Below are 23237 nucleotides of genomic sequence, written 5' to 3'. Positions count from 1 at the left end.
TGTTATTACAGTGGGATGGATGATGGGCTGATGGACTGTCTCTATCCTGTAGTGTGTTATTACAGTGGGAGGGATGATCGGCTGTTGCACTGTTTCTATGCTGTAGTGTGTTATTACAATGGGATGGACAGATGGGCTGATGGACTGTCTCTATGCTGTAGTGTCTTATTACTATGGGATGGACAGATGGGCCGATTGACTGTCTCTATGCTGTAGTCTATTATTACAATGGGATGGATGATGGGCTGATGGACTGTCTCTATGCTGTAGTGTGTTATTGCAGTGGGATGGATGATGGGCTGATGGACTGTCTCTATCCTGTAGTGTGTTATTACAGTGGGAGGGATGATCGGCTGATGCACTGTCTCTATGCTGTAGTGTGTTATTACAATGGGATGGATGGGCTGATAGACTGTCTCTATGCTATAGTGTGATTACAATGGGATGGATGATGGGCTGATGGATTGTCTCTATGCTGCAGTGTGCATTACAATGGGATGGATGATGGGCTGATGGACTGTCTCTATGCTGTACTGTGTTATTACAATGGGATGGATGATGGGCTGGTGAACTGTCTCTATGCTGTAGAGTGTTATTACAATGGGATGGACATATTGGCAGATGGACTGTCTCTATGCTGTAGTGTGTTATTACAATGGGATGGATGATGGGCTGATGGACTGTCTCCATGCTGTAGTGTGTTATTACAATGGGATGGACGGATGGGCTGATAGACTGCCTCTATGCTGTAGCGCGATATTACAATGGGATGGATGATGGGTTGATGCACTGTCTCTGTGCTGTAGTGTGTTATTACAATGGGATGGATGAATGGGCTGATGGACTTTCTATGCTGTAGTGTGATATTACAATGGGATGGATGATGGGCTGATGGATTGTCTCTATGCTGTAGTGTGTTATTACACTGGGATGGATGATGGGCCGATGGACTCTCTCCATGCTGTAGTTTATTATTACAATGGGATGCACAGATGGGCTGATGGACTGGCTCTGTGCTGTAGCGTGTTATTACAATGGGATGGATGGATGGGCTGATGGACTGTCTATGCTGTAGTATGTTATTACAATGGGATGGATGATGGGCTGATGGACTGTCTCTATGCTGCAGTGTGTTATTACAATGGGCTGGACAGATGGGCTGAAGGACTGTCCCTATACTGTAGTGTGTTATTACAATGGGATGGACAGATGGGTTGATGGACTGTCTCTATGCTGTAGTGTGTTATTACAATGGGGTGGATGATGGGTTGATGGACTGACTCTGTGCTGTAGTCTGTTATTACAAGGCGATGGACGGATGGGCTGATAGACTGTCTCTATGCTGTAGTGTGTTATTACAATGGGATGGATGATGGGCTGATGGACTGTCTCTATGCTGTAGTGTGTTATTACAATGGGATGGATGATGGGCTGATGGACTGTCTCTATGCTGTAGTGTATTTGTACAGTGGGATGGATGATGGGCTGATGGACTGTCTCTATCCTGTAGTGTGTTATTACAGTGGGAGGGATGATCGGCTGATGCACTGTTTCTATGCTGTAGTGTGTTATTACAATGGGATGGACAGATGGGCTGATGGACTGTCTCTATGCTGTAGTGTGATATTACCATGGGATGGATGATGGGTTGATGGACTGGCTCTATGCTGTAATGTGTTATTACAATGGGATGGATGATGGGCCGATGGACTGTCTCCATGCTGTAGTGTGTTATTACAATGGGATGGATGATGGGCCGATGGACTATCTCTTTGCTGTAGTGTCTTATTACAAAGGGATGGACAGATGGGCTGATTGACTGTCTCTATGCTGCAGTGTGTTATTACAATGGGATGGATGATGGGCTGATGGACTGTCTATGCTGTAGTATGTTATTACAATGGGAAGGATGATGGGTTGATGGACTGGCTCTATGCTGTAGTGTGTTATTACAATGGGATGGATGATGGGCCGATGGACTGTCTCTATGCTGTAGTGTGTTATTACAATGGGATGGATGATGGGCTGATGGCCTGTCTCCATGCTGCAGTGTGTTATTACAATGGGATGGATGATGGGCCGATGGACTATCTCTTTGCTGTAGTGTCTTATTACAATGGGATGGACAGATGGGCTGATTGACTGTCTCTATGCTGCAGTGTGTTATTACAATGGGATGGATGATGGGCTGATGGACTGTCTATGCTGTAGTATGTTATTACAATGGGAAGAAAGGGCTGATGGACTGTCTCTATGCTATAGTGTGTTATGAGAATGGGATGGACGGATGGGCTGATGGACTGCCTGCATGCTGTAGTGTGTTATTACAATGGGATGGATGATGGGTTGATGGACTGTCTCTGTGCTATAGTGCGTTATTACAATGGGATGGATGAATGGGCTGATGGACTGTCTATGCTATAGTGTGTTATTACACTGGGATGGATGGGCTGATGTACTCTATGCTGTAGTGTGTTTTTACAATGGGATGCACAGATGGGATGATAGACTGTCTCTATGCTGTAGTGTGTTATTACAATGGGATGGACAGAAGGGCTGATGGACTGTCTCTGTGCTGTAGTGTGTTATTACAATGGGATGGACAGATGGGCTGATTGACTGTCTCTCTGCTGTCGTGTGTTATTACAATGGTATGAATGGGCTGATGGACTGTCTATGAGTAGTATGTTATTACAATGGGAAGAAAGAACTGATGGACTGTCTCTAAGCTGTAGTGTGTTATTACAATGGGGTGGATGATGGGTTGATGGACTGCCTCTATGCTGTAGAGTGTTATGACAATAGGATGGACGGATGGGCTGATGGACTGTCTCTATGCTGTAGTGTGTTATTACAATGGGGTGGATGATGGGTTGATGGACTGTCTCTATGCTGTAGTGTGTTATGACATTGGGATGGACAGATGGGCTGATGGACTGTCTCTGTGCTGTAGTGTGTTATTACAATACGATGGATGAATGGGCTGATGGACTGTCTCTATGCTGTAGTGTGTTATTGCAATGGGACGGTCAGATGGGCTGATGGACTGTCTATATGCTGCAGTGTGTTAGTACAATGGGATGGATGATGGGCTGATGGAATGACTCTATGCCGTAGTGTGTTATTACAATGGGCTGGACAAATGGGCTGATGGACTGTCTCTATGCTGTAGTGTCTTATTACTATGAGATGGACAGATGGGCTGATTGACAGTCTCTATGCTGAAGTCTGTTATTACAATGGGATGGATGATGGTCCGATGGACTGTCTCTGTGCTGTAGTGTCTTATTATAATGGGATTGATGGGCCGATGGACTGTCTGTCTCTATGCTGTAGTGTGTTATTACAATGGGATGGACGGGCCGATGGACTGTCTCTATGCTGTAGTGTGTTATCACAATGGGATGGACAGATGGGCTGATGGACTGTCTCTGTGCTGTAGTGTGTTATTACAATGGGATGGACAGATGGGCTGATTGACTGTCTCTCTGCTGTAGTGTGTTATTACAATGGTATGAATGGTCTGATGGACTGTCTCTAAGCTGTAGTGTGTTATTACAATGGGGTGGATGATGGGTTGATGGACTGCCTCTATGCTGTAGTGTGTTATGACAATGGGATGACGGATGGGCTGATGGACCGTCTCAATGCTGCAGTGTTTTATTACAAAGGGATGGATGATGGGCTGATGGACTGTCTCTATGCTGTAGTGTGTTATTAAATGGGATGGACGGATGGGCTGATAGACTGTCTCTATGCTGTAGTGTGATATTACCATGGGATGGATGATGGGTTGATGGACTGGCTCAATGCTGTAGTGTGTTATTACAATGGGATGAATGATGGGCCGATGGACTGTCTCTATGCTGTAGTGTGATATTACCATGGGATGGATGATGGGTTGATGGACTGGCTCTATGCTGTAGTGTGTTATTGCAATGGGATGGATGATGGGCCGATGGACTGTCTCTATGCTGTAGTGTGTTATTACAATGGGATGGATGGGCTGATGGACTGTCTCTATGCTGTTGTGATTACAATGGGATGGATGATGGGCTGATGGACTGTCTCTATGCTGTAGTGTCTTATTACTATGAGATGGACAGATGGGCTGATTGACAGTCTCTATGCTGAAGTCTGTTATTACAATGGGATGGATGATGGTCCGATGGACTGTCTCTGTGCTGTAGTGTCTTATTATAATGGGATTGATGGGCCGATGGACTGTCTGTCTCTATGCTGTAGTGTGTTATTACAATGGGATGGACGGGCCGATGGACTGTCTCTATGCTGTAGTGTGTTATCACAATGGGATGGAGAGATGGGCTGATGGACTGTCTCTATGCTGTAGTGTGTTATTACCATGGGATGGATAGATGGGCTGATGGACTGTCTCAATGCTGTAGTGTGTTATTACAATGGGATGGATGATGGGCCGATGGATTGTGTCTATGCTGTAGTGCGTTATTACAATCGGATGGATGATGGGCTGACGGCCTGTCTCCAAGCTGTAGTGTGTTATTACAATGGGATGGATGATGCTCTGATGGACTGTCTAAACGCTGTTGTGTGTTATTATAATGGGTTGGATGATGGGCTGATGGACTATCTCTTTGCTGTAGTGTGTAATTACAATGGGCTGGACAGATGGGCTGATTGACTGTCTCTATGCTGTAGTGTGTTATTACAATGGGATGGATGATGGGCTGATGGACTGTCTATGCTGTAGTATGTTATTACAATGGGAAGAAAGGGCTGATGGACTGTCTCTATGCTGTAGTGTGTTATGACAATGGGATGGACGGATGGGCTGATGGACTGTCTCTATGCTGCAGTGTTTTATTACAAAGGGATGGATGATGGGCTGATGGACTGTCTCTATGCTGTAGTGTGTTATTACAATGGGATGGACGGATGGGCTGATAGACTGTCTCTATGCTGTAGTGTGATATTACCATGGGATGGATGATGGGTTGATGGACTGGCTCTATGCTGTAGTGTGTTATTACAATGGGATGGAAGATGGGCCGATGGACTGTCTCTATGCTGTAGTGTGTTATTACAATGGGATGGATGATGGGCTGATGGCCTGTCTCCATGCTGTAGTGTGTCATTACAATGGGATGGATGATGGGCCGATGGACTATCTCTTTGCTGTAGTGTCTTATTACAATGGGATGGACAGATGGGCTGATTGACTGTCTCTATGCTGCAGTGTGTTATTACAATGGAATGGATGATGGGCTGATGGACTGTCTATGCTGTAGTATGTTATTATAATGGGAAGAAAGGGCTGATGGACTGTCTCTATGCTATAGTGTGTTATGAGAATGGGATGGACGGATGCGCTGATGGACTGCCTCCATGCTGTAGTGTGTTATTACAATGGGATGGACGATGGGTTGATGGACTGTCTCTGTGCTATAGTGCGTTATTACAATGGGATGGATGAATGGGCTGATAGACTGTCTATGCTATAGTGTGTTATTACAATGGGATGGATGTTGGGCTGATGGATTGTCTCTCTGCTGTAGTGTGTTATTACACTGGGATGGATGGGCTGATGTACTCTATGCTGTAGTTTATTATTACAATGGGATGCACAGATGGGATAATAGACTGTCTCTATGCTGTAGTGTGTTATTACAATGGGATGGACAGATGGGCTGATGGACTGTCTCTGTGCTGTAGTGTGTTATTACAATGGGATGGACAGATGGGCTGATTGACTGTCTCTCTGCTGTAGTGTGTTATTACAATGGTATGAATGGGCTGATGGACTGTCTCTAAGCTGTAGTGTGTTATTACAATGGGGTGGATGATGGGTTGATGGACTGCCTCTATGCTGTAGTGTGTTATGACAATGGGATGACGGATGGGCTGATGGACTGTCTCTATGCTGCGGTGTTTTATTACAAAGGGATGGATGATGGGCTGATGGACTGTCTCTATGCTGTAGTGTGTTATTACAATGGGATGTACGGATGTGCGGATAGACTGTCTCTATGCTGTAGTGTGATATTACCATGGGATGGATGATGGGTTGATGGACTGGCTCAATGCTGTAGTGTGTTATTACAATGGGATGAATGATGGGCCGATGGACTGTCTCTATGATGTAGTGTGATATTACCATGGGATGGATGATGGGTTGATGGACTGGCTCTATGCTATAGCGTGTTATGAGAATGGGATGGACGGATGGGCTGATGGACTGTCTCTATGCTGTAGTGTGTTATGACATTGGGATGGACGGATGGGCTGATGGACTGTCTCTATGCTGTAGTGTGTTATTACAATGGGATGGATGATGGGCCGATGGACTGTCTCTATGCTGTAGTGTGTTATTACAATGGGATGGATGATGGGCCGATGGACTGTCTCTATGCTGCAGTGTGTTATTACAATGGGATGGATGATGGGCTGATGGGCTGTTTCTTTGCTGCAGTCTGTTATTACAATGGGATGGACAGATGGGCTGATGGACTGTCTCTATGCTGTAGTATGTTATTACAATGGGAAGGACAGATGTGCTGATGGACTGTCTATGCTGTAGTATGTTATTACAATGGGATGGATGATGGGCTGATGGACTGTGTCTATGCTGTAGTGTGTTATTACAATGGGATGGATGGGCTGATGGACTGTCTCTATGCTGTTGTGATTACAATGGGATGGATGATGGGCTGATGGACTGGCTCTATGCTGTAGTGAGTTATTACAATGGGATGGACAGATGGGCTGATGGACTGTCTCTGTGCTGTAGTGTGTTATTACAATGGGATGGATGAATGGGCTGATGGACTGTCTATGCTGTAGTGTGTTATTACAATGGGATGGACAGATGGGCTGATGGACTGTCTATATGCTGCAGTGCGTTATTACAATGGGCTGGACGGATGGGCTGATGGACTGTCTCAATGCTGTAGTGTCTTATTACTATGGGATGGACAGATGGGCTGATTGACTGTCTCTAAGCTGTAGTGTGTGTTATTACAATGGGATGGATGATGGTCCGATGGACTGTCCCTGTGCTGTAGTGTCATATTATAATGGGATTGATGGGCCGATGGACTGTCTGTCTCTACGCTGTAGTGTGCTATTATAATGGGACGATGGGCTGATGGACTGGCTCTATGCTGTAGAGAGTTATTACAATGGGATGGACAGATGGGCTGATGGACTGTCTCTGTGCTGTAGTGTGTTATTACAATGGGATGGATGAATGGGCTGATGGACTGTCTATGCTGTAGTGTGTTATCACAATGGGATGGATGTTGGGCTGATGGATTGTCTCTCTGCTGTAGTGTGTTATTACACTGGGATGGATGGGCTGATGTACTCTATGCTGTAGTTTATTATTACAATGGGATGCACAGATGGGATGATAGACTGTCTCTATGCTGTAGTGTGTTATTACAATGGGATGGACAGATGGGCTGATGGACTGTCTCTGTGCTGTAGTGTGTTATTACAATGGGATGGACAGATGGGCTGATTGACTGTCTCTCTGCTGTAGTGTGTTATTACAATGGTATGAATGGGCTGATGGACTGTCTATGAGTAGTATGTTATTACAATGGGAAGAAAGAACTGATGGACTGTCTCTACGCTGTAGTGTGTTATTACAATGGGGTGGATGATGGGTTGATGGACTGCCTCTATGCTGTAGTGTGTTATGACAATGGGATGGACGGATGGGCTGATGGACTGTCTCTATGCTGTAGTGTGTTATTACAATGGGGTGGATGATGGGTTGATGGACTGTCTCTATGCTGTAGTGTGTTATGACATTGGGATGGACGGATGGGCTGATGGACTGTCTCTATGCTGTAGTGTGTTATTACAATGGGATGGATGATGGGCTGATGGACTGTCTCTATGCTGTAGTGTGTTATTACAATGGGATGGATGATGGGCTGATGAGCTGTTTCTTTGCTGCAGTCTGTTATGACAATGGGATGACGGATGGGCTGATGGACTGTCTCTATGCTGCAGTGTTTTATTACAAAGGGATGGATGATGGGCTGATGGACTGTCTCTATGCTGTAGTGTGTTATTACAATGGGATGGACGGATGGGCTGATAGACTGTCTCTATGCTGTAGTGTGATATTACCATGGGATGGATGATGGGTTGATGGACTGGCTCTATGCTGTAGTGTGTTATTACAATGGGATGGATGATGGGCCGATGGACTGTCTCTATGCTGTAGTGTGATATTACCATGGGATGGATGATGGGTTGATGGACTGGCTCTATGCTGTAGTGTGTTATTACAATGGGATGGATGATGGGCCGATGGACTGTCTCTATGCTGTAGTGTGTTATTACAATGGGATGGATGATGGGCTGATGGCCTGTCTCCATGCTGTAGTGTGTTATTACAATGGGATGGATGATGGGCCGATGGACTATCTCTTCGCTGTAGTTTCTTATTACAATGGGATGGACAGATGGGCTGATTGACTGTCTCTATGCTGTAGTATGTTATTACAATGGGAAGAAAGGGCTGATGGACTGTCTCTATGCTATAGTGTGTTATGAGAATGGGATGGACGGATGGGCTGATGGACTGTCTCTATGCTGTAGTGTGTTATGACATTGGGATGGACGGATGGGCTGATGGACTGTCTCTATGCTGTAGTGTGTTATTACAATGGGATGGATGATGGGCCAATGGACTGTCTCTATGCTGTAGTGTGTTATTACAATGGGGTGGATGATGGGTTGATGGACTGCCTCTATGCTGTAGTGTGTTATGACAATGGGATGGACGGATGGGCTGATTGACTGTCTCTATGCTGTAGTGTGTTATTACAATGGGGTGGATGATGGGTTGATGGACTGTCTCTATGCTGTAGTGTGTTATGACATTGGGATGGACGGATGGGCTGATGGACTGTCTCTATGCTGTAGTGTGTTATTGCAATGGGATGGATGATGGGCTGATGGACTGTCTCTATGCTGTAGTGTGTTATTACAATGGGATGGATGATGGGCTGATGAGCTGTTTCTTTGCTGCAGTCTGTTATGACAATGGGATGACGGATGGGCTGATGGACTGTCTCTATGCTGCAGTGTTTTATTACAAAGGGATGGATGATGGGCTGATGCACTGTCTCTATGCTGTAGTGTGTTATTACAATGGGATGGACGGATGGGCTGATAGACTGTCTCTATGCTGTAGTGTGATATTACCATGGGATGGATGATGGGATGATGGACTGGCTCTATGCTGTCGTGTGTTATTACAATGGGATGGATGATGGTCCGATGGACTGTCTCTATGCTGTAGTGTGATATTACCATGGGATGTATGACGATTTGATGGACTGGCTCTATGCTGTAGTGTGTTATTACAATGGGATGGATGATGGGCCGATGGACTGTCTCTATGCTGTAGTGTGTTATTACAATGGGATGGATGATGGGCTGATGGCCTGTCTCCATGCTGTAGTGTGTTATTACAATGGGATGGATGATGGGCCGATGGACTATCTCTTCGCTGTAGTTTCTTATTACAATGGGATGGACAGATGGGCTGATTGACTGTCTCTATGCTGTAGTGTGTTATTACAATGGGAAGAAAGGGCTGATGGACTGTCTCTGTGCTGTAGTGTGTTATTACAATGGGATGGACAGATGGGCTGATTGACTGTCTCTCTGCTGTAGTGTGTTCATACAATGGTATGAATGGGCTGATGGACTGTCTATGAGTAGTATGTTATTACAATGGGAAGAAAGAACTGATGGTCTGTCTCTACGCTGTAGTGTGTTATTACAATGGGGTGGATGATGGGTTGATGGACTGCCTCTATGCTGTAGTGTGTTATGACAATGGGATGGACGGATGGGCTGATGGACTGTCTCTATGCTGTAGTGTGTTATTACAATGGGGTGGATGATGGGTTGATGGACTGTCTCTATGCTGTAGTGTGTTATGACATTGGGATGGACGGATGGGCTGATGGACTGTCTCTATGCTGTAGTGTGTTATTACAATGGGATGGATGATGGGCTGATGGACTGTCTCTATGCTGTAGTGTGTTATTACAATGGGATGGATGATGGGCTGATGAGCTGTTTCTTTGCTGCAGTCTGTTATGACAATGGGATGACGGATGGGCTGATGGACTGTCTCTATGCTGCAGTGTTTTATTACAAAGGGATGGATGATGGGCTGATGGACTGTCTCTATGCTGTAGTGTGTTATTACAATGGGATGGACGGATGGGCTGATAGACTGTCTCTATGCTGTAGTGTGATATTACCATGGGATGGATGATGGGTTGATGGACTGTCTCTATGCTGTAGTGTGATATTACCATGGGATGGATGATGGGTTGATGGACTGGCTCTATGCTGTAGTGTGTTATTACAATGGGATGGATGATGGGCCGATGGACTGTCTCTATGCTGTAGTGTGTTATTACAATGGGATGGATGATGGGCTGATGGCCTGTCTCCATGCTGTAGTGTGTTATTACAATGGGATGGATGATGGGCCGATGGACTATCTCTTCGCTGTAGTTTCTTATTACAATGGGATGGACAGATGGGCTGATTGACTGTCTCTATGCTGTAGTATGTTATTACAATGGGAAGAAAGGGCTGATGGACTGTCTCTATGCTATAGTGTGTTATGAGAATGGGATGGACGGATGGGCTGATGGACTGTCTCTATGCTGTAGTGTGTTATGACATTGGGATGGACGGATGGGCTGATGGACTGTCTCTATGCTGTAGTGTGTTATTACAATGGGATGGATGATGGGCCAATGGACTGTCTCTATGCTGTAGTGTGTTATTACAATGGGGTGGATGATGGGTTGATGGACTGCCTCTATGCTGTAGTGTGTTATGACAATGGGATGGACGGATGGGCTGATTGACTGTCTCTATGCTGTAGTGTGTTATTACAATGGGGTGGATGATGGGTTGATGGACTGTCTCTATGCTGTAGTGTGTTATGACATTGGGATGGACGGATGGGCTGATGGACTGTCTCTATGCTGTAGTGTGTTATTGCAATGGGATGGATGATGGGCTGATGGACTGTCTCTATGCTGTAGTGTGTTATTACAATGGGATGGATGATGGGCTGATGAGCTGTTTCTTTGCTGCAGTCTGTTATGACAATGGGATGACGGATGGGCTGATGGACTGTCTCTATGCTGCAGTGTTTTATTACAAAGGGATGGATGATGGGCTGATGCACTGTCTCTATGCTGTAGTGTGTTATTACAATGGGATGGACGGATGGGCTGATAGACTGTCTCTATGCTGTAGTGTGATATTACCATGGGATGGATGATGGGATGATGGACTGGCTCTATGCTGTCGTGTGTTATTACAATGGGATGGATGATGGTCCGATGGACTGTCTCTATGCTGTAGTGTGATATTACCATGGGATGTATGACGATTTGATGGACTGGCTCTATGCTGTAGTGTGTTATTACAATGGGATGGATGATGGGCCGATGGACTGTCTCTATGCTGTAGTGTGTTATTACAATGGGATGGATGATGGGCTGATGGCCTGTCTCCATGCTGTAGTGTGTTATTACAATGGGATGGATGATGGGCCGATGGACTATCTCTTCGCTGTAGTTTCTTATTACAATGGGATGGACAGATGGGCTGATTGACTGTCTCTATGCTGTAGTATGTTATTACAATGGGAAGAAAGGGCTGATGGACTTTCTTTATGCTATAGTGTGTTATGAGAATGGGATGGACGGATGGGCTGATGGACTGTCTCTATGCTGTAGTGTGTTATGACATTGGGATGGACGGATGGGCTGATGGACTGTCTCTATGCTGTAGTGTGTTATTACAATGGGATGGATGATGGGCCAATGGACTGTCTCTATGCTGTAGTGTATTATTACAATGGGGTGGATGATGGGTTGATGGACTGCCTCTATGCTGTAGTGTGTTATGACAATGGGATGGACGGATGGGCTGATTGACTGTCTCTATGCTGTAGTGTGTTATTACAATGGGGTGGATGATGGGTTGATGGACTGTCTCTATGCTGTAGTGTGTTATGACATTGGGATGGACGGATGGGCTGATGGACTGTCTCTATGCTGTAGTGTGTTATTGCAATGGGATGGATGATGGGCTGATGGACTGTCTCTATGCTGTAGTGTGTTATTACAATGGGATGGATGATGGGCTGATGAGCTGTTTCTTTGCTGCAGTCTGTTATGACAATGGGATGACGGATGGGCTGATGGACTGTCTCTATGCTGCAGTGTTTTATTACAAAGGGATGGATGATGGGCTGATGCACTGTCTCTATGCTGTAGTGTGTTATTACAATGGGATGGACGGATGGGCTGATAGACTGTCTCTATGCTGTAGTGTGATATTACCATGGGATGGATGATGGGTTGATGGACTGGCTCTATGCTGTAGTGTGTTATTACAATGGGATGGATGATGGGCCGATGGACTGTCTCTATGCTGTAGTGTGATATTACCATGGGATGTATGACGATTTGATGGACTGGCTCTATGCTGTAGTGTGTTATTACAATGGGATGGATGATGGGCCGATGGACTGTCTCTATGCTGTAGTGTGTTATTACAATGGGATGGATGATGGGCTGATGGCCTGTCTCCATGCTGTAGTGTGTTATTACAATGGGATGGATGATGGGCCGATGGACTATCTCTTTGCTGTAGTTTCTTATTACAATGGGATGGACAGATGGGCTGATTGACTGTCTCTATGCTGCAGTGTGTTATTACAATGGGATGGATGATGGGCTGATGCACGGTCTATGCTGTAGTATGTTATTACAATGGGAAGAAAGGGCTGATGGACTGTCTCTATGCTATAGTGTGTTATGAGAATGGGATGTACGGATGGGCTGATGGACTGTCTCTATGCTGTAGTGTGTTATGACATTGGGATGGACGGATGGGCTGATGGACTGTCTCTATGCTGTAGTGTGTTATTACAATGGGATGGATGATGGGCCAATGGACTGTCTCTATGCTGTAGTGTGTTATTACAATGGGATGGATGATAGGCTGATGGACTGTCTATGCTGTAGTATGTTATTACAATGGGAAGAAAGGGCTGATGGACTGTCTCTATGCTATAGTGTGTTATGAGAATGGGATGTACGGATGGGCTGATGGACTGTCTCTATGCTGTAGTGTGTTATGACATTGGGATGGACGGATGGGCTGATGGACTGTTTCTATGCTGTAGTGTGTTATTACAATGGGATGGATGATGGGCCAATGGACTGTCTCTATGCTGTAGTGTGTTATTACAATGGGATGGATGATAGGCTGATGGACTGTCTCTATGCTGTAGTGTGTTATTACAATGGGATGGATGATGGGCTGATGGGCTGTTTCTTTGCAGCAGTCTGTTATTACAATGGGATGGACAGATGGGCTGATGGACTGTCTCTATGCTGTAGTATGTTATTACAATGGGAAGGACAGATGGGCTGATGGACTGTCTCTGTGCTGTTGTGTGTCATTACAATGGGATGGATGGATGGGCTGATGGACTGTCTATGCTGTAGTATGTTATTACAATGGGATGGATGATGGGCTGATGGACTGTGTCTATGCTGTAGTGTGTTATTACAATGGGATGGATGGGCTGATGGACTGTCTCTATGCTGTAGTGATTACAATGGGATGGATGATGGGCTGATGGACTGGCTCTATGCTGTAGTGAGTTATTACAATGGGATGGACAGATGGGCTGATGGACTGTCTCTGTGCTGTAGTGTGTTATTACAATGGGATGGATGAATGGGCTTATGGACTGCCTATGCTGCAGTGTGTTATTACAATGGGCTGGACGGATGGGCTGATGGACTGTCTCTATGCTGTAGTGTCTTATTACTATGGGATGGACAGATGGGCTGATTGACTGTCTCTATGCTGTAGTGTGTGTTATTACAATGGGATGGATGATGGTCCGATGGACTGTCCCTGTGCTGTAGTGTCTTATTATAATGGGATTGATGGGCCGATGGACTGTCTGTCTCTATGCTGTAGTGTGCTATTATAATGGGATGGATGACGATTTGATTGACTGGCTCTATGCTGTAGTGTGTTATTACAATGGGATGGATGATGGGCTGATGGACTGGCTCTATGCTGTAGTGAGTTATTACAATGGGATGGACAGATGAGCTGATGGACAGTCTCTGTGCTGTAGTGTGTTATTACAATGGGATGGATGAATGGGCTGATGGACTGTCTATGCTGTAGTGTGTTATCACAATGGGATGGATAGATGGGCTGATGGACTGTCTCAATGCTGTAGTGTCTTATTACTATGGGATGGACAGATGGGCTGATTGACTGTCTCTAAGCTGTAGTGTGTGTTATTACAATGGGATGGATGGGCTGATGGACTGTCTCTATGCTGTTGTGATTACAATGGGATGGATGATGGGCTGATGGACTGTCTCTATGCTGTAGTGTCTTATTACTATGAGATGGACAGATGGGCTGATTGACAGTCTCTATGCTGAAGTCTGTTATTACAATGGGATGGATGATGGTCCGATGGACTGTCTCTGTGCTGTAGTGTCTTATTATAATGGGATTGATGGGCCGATGGACTGTCTGTCTCTATGCTGTAGTGTGTTATTACAATGGGATGGACGGGCCGATGGAGTGTCTCTATGCTGTAGTGTGTTATCACAATGGGATGGAGAGATGGGCTGATGGACTGTCTCTATGCTGTAGTGTGTTATTACCATGGGATGGATAGATGGGCTGATGGACTGTCTCAATGCTGTAGTGTGTTATTACAATGGGATGGATGATGGGCCGATGGATTGTGTCTATGCTGTAGTGCGTTATTACAATCGGATGGATGATGGGCTGACGGCCTGTCTCCAAGCTGTAGTGTGTTATTACAATGGGATGGATGATGCTCTGATGGACTGTCTAAACGCTGTTGTGTGTTATTATAATGGGTTGGATGATGGGCTGATGGACTATCTCTTTGCTGTAGTGTGTAATTACAATGGGCTGGACAGATGGGCTGATTGACTGTCTCTATGCTGTAGTGTGTTATTACAATGGGATGGATGATGGGCTGATGGACTGTCTATGCTGTAGTATGTTATTACAATGGGAAGAAAGGGCTGATGGACTGTCTCTATGCTGTAGTGTGTTATGACAATGGGATGGACGGATGGGCTGATGGACTGTCTCTATGCTGCAGTGTTTTATTACAAAGGGATGGATGATGGGCTGATGGACTGTCTCTATGCTGTAGTGTGTTATTACAATGGGATGGACGGATGGGCTGATAGACTGTCTCTATGCTGTAGTGTGATATTACCATGGGATGGATGATGGGTTGATGGACTGGCTCTATGCTGTAGTGTGTTATTACAATGGGATGGAAGATGGGCCGATGGACTGTCTCTATGCTGTAGTGTGTTATTACAATGGGTTGGATGATGGGCTGATGGCCTGTATCCATGCTGTAGTGTGTCATTACAATGGGATGGATGATGGGCCGATGGACTATCTCTTTGCTGTAGTGTCTTATTACAATGGGATGGACAGATGGGCTGATTGACTGTCTCTATGCTGCAGTGTGTTTTTACAATGGAATGGATGATGGGCTGATGGACTGTCTATGCTGTAGTATGTTATTATAATGGGAAGAAAGGGCTGATGGACTGTCTCTATGCTATAGTGTGTTATGAGAATGGGATGGACGGATGCGCTGATGGACTGCCTCCATGCTGTAGTGTGTTATTACAATGGGATGGATGATGGGTTGATGGACTGTCTCTGTGCTATAGTGCGTTATTACAATGGGATGGATGAATGGGCTGATGGACTGTCTATGCTATAGTGTGTTATTACAATGGGATGGATGTTGGGCTGATGGATTGTCTCTCTGCTGTAGTGTGTTATTACACTGGGATGGATGGGCTGATGTACTCTATGCTGTAGTTTATTATTACAATGGGATGCACAGATGGGATAATAGACTGTCTCTATGCTGTAGTGTGTTATTACAATGGGATGGACAGATGGGCTGATGGACTGTCTCTGTGCTGTAGTGTGTTATTACAATGGGATGGACAGATGGGCTGATTGACTGTCTCTCTGCTGTAGTGTGTTATTACAATGGTATGAATGGGCTGATGGACTGTCTCTAAGCTGTAGTGTGTTATTACAATGGGGTGGATGATGGGTTGATGGACTGCCTCTATGCTGTAGTGTGTTATGACAATGGGATGACGGATGGGCTGATGGACTGTCTCTATGCTGCAGTGTTTTATTACAAAGGGATGGATGATGGGCTGATGGACTGTCTCTATGCTGTAGTGTGTTATTACAATGGGATGTACGGATGTGCGGATAGACTGTCTCTATGCTGTAGTGTGATATTACCATGGGATGGATGATGGGTTGATGGACTGGCTCAATGCTGTAGTGTGTTATTACAATGGGATGAATGATGGGCCGATGGACTGTCTCTATGATGTAGTGTGATATTACCATGGGATGGATGATGGGTTGATGGACTGGCTCTATGCTATAGCGTGTTATGAGAATGGGATGGACGGATGGGCTGATGGACTGTCTCTATGCTGTAGTGTGTTATGACATTGGGATGGACGGATGGGCTGATGGACTGTCTCTATGCTGTAGTGTGTTATTACAATGGGATGGATGATGGGCCGATGGACTGTCTCTATGCTGTAGTGTGTTATTACAATGGGATGGATGATGGGCCGATGGACTGTCTCTATGCTGCAGTGTGTTATTACAATGGGATGGATGATGGGCTGATGGGCTGTTTCTTTGCTGCAGTCTGTTATTACAATGGGATGGACAGATGGGCTGATGGACTGTCTCTATGCTGTAGTATGTTATTACAATGGGAAGGACAGATGTGCTGATGGACTGTCTATGCTGTAGTATGTTATTACAATGGGATGGATGATGGGCTGATGGACTGTGTCTATGCTGTAGTGTGTTATTACAATGGGATGGATGGGCTGATGGACTGTCTCTATGCTGTTGTGATTACAATGGGATGGATGATGGGCTGATGGACTGGCTCTATGCTGTAGTGAGTTATTACAATGGGATGGACAGATGGGCTGATGGACTGTCTCTGTGCTGTAGTGTGTTATTACAATGGGATGGATGAATGGGCTGATGGACTGTCTATGCTGTAGTGTGTTATTACAATGGGATGGACAGATGGGCTGATGGACTGTCTATATGCTGCAGTGCGTTATTACAATGGGCTGGACGGATGGGCTGATGGACTGTCTCAATGCTGTAGTGTCTTATTACTATGGGATGGACAGATGGGCTGATTGACTGTCTCTAAGCTGTAGTGTGTGTTATTACAATGGGATGGATGATGGTCCGATGGACTGTCCCTGTGCTGTAGTGTCATATTATAATGGGATTGATGGGCCGATGGACTGTCTGTCTCTACGCTGTAGTGTGCTATTATAATGGGACGATGGGCTGATGGACTGGCTCTATGCTGTAGAGAGTTATTACAATGGGATGGACAGATGGGCTGATGGACTGTCTCTGTGCTGTAGTGTGTTATTACAATGGGATGGATGAATGGGCTGATGGACTGTCTATGCTGTAGTGTGTTATCACAATGGGATGGATGTTGGGCTGATGGATTGTCTCTCTGCTGTAGTGTGTTATTACACTGGGATGGATGGGCTGATGTACTCTATGCTGTAGTTTATTATTACAATGGGATGCACAGATGGGATGATAGACTGTCTCTATGCTGTAGTGTGTTATTACAATGGGATGGACAGATGGGCTGATGGACTGTCTCTGTGCTGTAGTGTGTTATTACAATGGGATGGACAGATGGGCTGATTGACTGTCTCTCTGCTGTAGTGTGTTATTACAATGGTATGAATGGGCTGATGGACTGTCTATGAGTAGTATGTTATTACAATGGGAAGAAAGAACTGATGGACTGTCTCTACGCTGTAGTGTGTTATTACAATGGGGTGGATGATGGGTTGATGGACTGCCTCTATGCTGTAGTGTGTTATGACAATGGGATGGACGGATGGGCTGATGGACTGTCTCTATGCTGTAGTGTGTTATTACAATGGGGTGGATGATGGGTTGATGGACTGTCTCTATGCTGTAGTGTGTTATGACATTGGGATGGACGGATGGGCTGATGGACTGTCTCTATGCTGTAGTGTGTTATTACAATGGGATGGATGATGGGCTGATGGACTGTCTCTATGCTGTAGTGTGTTATTACAATGGGATGGATGATGGGCTGATGAGCTGTTTCTTTGCTGCAGTCTGTTATGACAATGGGATGACGGATGGGCTGATGGACTGTCTCTATGCTGCAGTGTTTTATTACAAAGGGATGGATGATGGGCTGATGGACTGTCTCTATGCTGTAGTGTGTTATTACAATGGGATGGACGGATGGGCTGATAGACTGTCTCTATGCTGTAGTGTGATATTACCATGGGATGGATGATGGGTTGATGGACTGGCTCTATGCTGTAGTGTGTTATTACAATGGGATGGATGATGGGCCGATGGACTGTCTCTATGCTGTAGTGTGATATTACCATGGGATGGATGATGGGTTGATGGACTGGCTCTATGCTGTAGTGTGTTATTACAATGGGATGGATGATGGGCCGATGGACTGTCTCTATGCTGTAGTGTGTTATTACAATGGGATGGATGATGGGCTGATGGCCTGTCTCCATGCTGTAGTGTGTTATTACAATGGGATGGATGATGGGCCGATGGACTATCTCTTCGCTGTAGTTTCTTATTACAATGGGATGGACAGATGGGCTGATTGACTGTCTCTATGCTGTAGTATGTTATTACAATGGGAAGAAAGGGCTGATGGACTGTCTCTATGCTATAGTGTGTTATGAGAATGGGATGGACGGATGGGCTGATGGACTGTCTCTATGCTGTAGTGTGTTATGACATTGGGATGGACGGATGGGCTGATGGACTGTCTCTATGCTGTAGTGTGTTATTACAATGGGATGGATGATGGGCCAATGGACTGTCTCTATGCTGTAGTGTGTTATTACAATGGGGTGGATGATGGGTTGATGGACTGCCTCTATGCTGTAGTGTGTTATGAGAATGGGATGGACGGATGGGCTGATGGACTGTCTCTATGCTGTAGTGTGTTATGACATTGGGATGGACGGATGGGCTGATGGACTGTCTCTATGCTGTAGTGTGTTATTACAATGGGATGGATGATGGGCCAATGGACTGTCTCTATGCTGTAGTGTGTTATTACAATGGGGTGGATGATGGGTTGATGGACTGCCTCTATGCTGTAGTGTGTTATGACAATGGGATGGACGGATGGGCTGATTGACTGTCTCTATGCTGTAGTGTGTTATTACAATGGGGTGGATGATGGGTTGATGGACTGTCTCTATGCTGTAGTGTGTTATGACATTGGGATGGACGGATGGGCTGATGGACTGTCTCTATGCTGTAGTGTGTTATTACAATGGGATGGATGATGGGCCGATGGACTGTCTCTATGCTGTAGTGTGTTATTACAATGGGATGGATGATGGGCCGATGGACTGTCTCTATGCTGCAGTGTGTTATTACAATGGGATGGATGATGGGCTGATGGGCTGTTTCTTTGCTGCAGTCTGTTATTACAATGGGATGGACAGATGGGCTGATGGACTGTCTCTATGCTGTAGTATGTTATTACAATGGGAAGGACAGATGTGCTGATGGACTGTCTATGCTGTAGTATGTTATTACAATGGGATGGATGATGGGCTGATGGACTGTGTCTATGCTGTAGTGTGTTATTACAATGGGATGGATGGGCTGATGGACTGTCTCTATGCTGTTGTGATTACAATGGGATGGATGATGGGCTGATGGACTGGCTCTATGCTGTAGTGAGTTATTACAATGGGATGGACAGATGGGCTGATGGACTGTCTCTGTGCTGTAGTGTGTTATTACAATGGGATGGATGAATGGGCTGATGGACTGTCTATGCTGTAGTGTGTTATTACAATGGGATGGACAGATGGGCTGATGGACTGTCTATATGCTGCAGTGCGTTATTACAATGGGCTGGACGGATGGGCTGATGGACTGTCTCAATGCTGTAGTGTCTTATTACTATGGGATGGACAGATGGGCTGATTGACTGTCTCTAAGCTGTAGTGTGTGTTATTACAATGGGATGGATGATGGTCCGATGGACTGTCCCTGTGCTGTAGTGTCATATTATAATGGGATTGATGGGCCGATGGACTGTCTGTCTCTACGCTGTAGTGTGCTATTATAATGGGACGATGGGCTGATGGACTGGCTCTATGCTGTAGAGAGTTATTACAATGGGATGGACAGATGGGCTGATGGACTGTCTCTGTGCTGTAGTGTGTTATTACAATGGGATGGATGAATGGGCTGATGGACTGTCTATGCTGTAGTGTGTTATCACAATGGGATGGATGTTGGGCTGATGGATTGTCTCTCTGCTGTAGTGTGTTATTACACTGGGATGGATGGGCTGATGTACTCTATGCTGTAGTTTATTATTACAATGGGATGCACAGATGGGATGATAGACTGTCTCTATGCTGTAGTGTGTTATTACAATGGGATGGACAGATGGGCTGATGGACTGTCTCTGTGCTGTAGTGTGTTATTACAATGGGATGGACAGATGGGCTGATTGACTGTCTCTCTGCTGTAGTGTGTTATTACAATGGTATGAATGGGCTGATGGACTGTCTATGAGTAGTATGTTATTACAATGGGAAGAAAGAACTGATGGACTGTCTCTACGCTGTAGTGTGTTATTACAATGGGGTGGATGATGGGTTGATGGACTGCCTCTATGCTGTAGTGTGTTATGACAATGGGATGGACGGATGGGCTGATGGACTGTCTCTATGCTGTAGTGTGTTATTACAATGGGGTGGATGATGGGTTGATGGACTGTCTCTATGCTGTAGTGTGTTATGACATTGGGATGGACGGATGGGCTGATGGACTGTCTCTATGCTGTAGTGTGTTATTACAATGGGATGGATGATGGGCTGATGGACTGTCTCTATGCTGTAGTGTGTTATTACAATGGGATGGATGATGGGCTGATGAGCTGTTTCTTTGCTGCAGTCTGTTATGACAATGGGATGACGGATGGGCTGATGGACTGTCTCTATGCTGCAGTGTTTTATTACAAAGGGATGGATGATGGGCTGATGGACTGTCTCTATGCTGTAGTGTGTTATTACAATGGGATGGACGGATGGGCTGATAGACTGTCTCTATGCTGTAGTGTGATATTACCATGGGATGGATGATGGGTTGATGGACTGGCTCTATGCTGTAGTGTGTTATTACAATGGGATGGATGATGGGCCGATGGACTGTCTCTATGCTGTAGTGTGATATTACCATGGGATGGATGATGGGTTGATGGACTGGCTCTATGCTGTAGTGTGTTATTACAATGGGATGGATGATGGGCCGATGGACTGTCTCTATGCTGTAGTGTGTTATTACAATGGGATGGATGATGGGCTGATGGCCTGTCTCCATGCTGTAGTGTGTTATTACAATGGGATGGATGATGGGCCGATGGACTATCTCTTCGCTGTAGTTTCTTATTACAATGGGATGGACAGATGGGCTGATTGACTGTCTCTATGCTGTAGTATGTTATTACAATGGGAAGAAAGGGCTGATGGACTGTCTCTATGCTATAGTGTGTTATGAGAATGGGATGGACGGATGGGCTGATGGACTGTCTCTATGCTGTAGTGTGTTATGACATTGGGATGGACGGATGGGCTGATGGACTGTCTCTATGCTGTAGTGTGTTATTACAATGGGATGGATGATGGGCCAATGGACTGTCTCTATGCTGTAGTGTGTTATTACAATGGGGTGGATGATGGGTTGATGGACTGCCTCTATGCTGTAGTGTGTTATGACAATGGGATGGACGGATGGGCTGATTGACTGTCTCTATGCTGTAGTGTGTTATTACAATGGGGTGGATGATGGGTTGATGGACTGTCTCTATGCTGTAGTGTGTTATGACATTGGGATGGACGGATGGGCTGATGGACTGTCTCTATGCTGTAGTGTGTTATTGCAATGGGATGGATGATGGGCTGATGGACTGTCTCTATGCTGTAGTGTGTTATTACAATGGGATGGATGATGGGCTGATGAGCTGTTTCTTTGCTGCAGTCTGTTATGATAATGGGATGACGGATGGGCTGATGGACTGTCTCTATGCTGCAGTGTTTTATTACAAAGGGATGGATGATGGGCTGATGCACTGTCTCTATGCTGTAGTGTGTTATTACAATGGGATGGACGGATGGGCTGATAGACTGTCTCTATGCTGTAGTGTGATATTACCATGGGATGGATGATGGGATGATGGACTGGCTCTATGCTGTCGTGTGTTATTACAATGGGATGGATGATGGGCCGATGGACTGTCTCTATGCTGTAGTGTGATATTACCATGGGATGTATGACGATTTGATGGACTGGCTCTATGCTGTAGTGTGTTATTACAATGGGATGGATGATGGGCCGATGGACTGTCTCTATGCTGTAGTGTGTTATTACAATGGGATGGATGATGGGCTGATGGCCTGTCTCCATGCTGTAGTGTGTTATTACAATGGGATGGATGATGGGCCGATGGACTATCTCTTCGCTGTAGTTTCTTATTACAATGGGATGGACAGATGGGCTGATTGACTGTCTCTATGCTGTAGTATGTTATTACAATGGGAAGAAAGGGCTGATGGACTGTCTCTATGCTATAGTGTGTTATGAGAATGGGATGGACGGATGGGCTGATGGACTGTCTCTATGCTGTAGTGTGTTATTACAATGGGATGGATGATGGGCCAATGGACTGTCTCTATGCTGTAGTGTATTATTACAATGGGGTGGATGATGGGTTGATGGACTGCCTCTATGCTGTAGTGTGTTATGACAATGGGATGGACGGATGGGCTGATTGACTGTCTCTATGCTGTAGTGTGTTATTACAATGGGGTGGATGATGGGTTGATGGACTGTCTCTATGCTGTAGTGTGTTATGACATTGGGATGGACGGATGGGCTGATGGACTGTCTCTATGCTGTAGTGTGTTATTGCAATGGGATGGATGATGGGCTGATGGACTGTCTCTATG

The sequence above is a fragment of the Hypanus sabinus genome, chromosome 10, assembly GCF_030144855.1.
Source record: "Hypanus sabinus isolate sHypSab1 chromosome 10, sHypSab1.hap1, whole genome shotgun sequence".
NCBI classification, from domain to species: domain Eukaryota; kingdom Metazoa; phylum Chordata; class Chondrichthyes; order Myliobatiformes; family Dasyatidae; genus Hypanus; species Hypanus sabinus.
The sequence above is the reverse complement of the archived record's forward strand: the minus strand, read 5'-3'. Positions refer to the sequence as shown.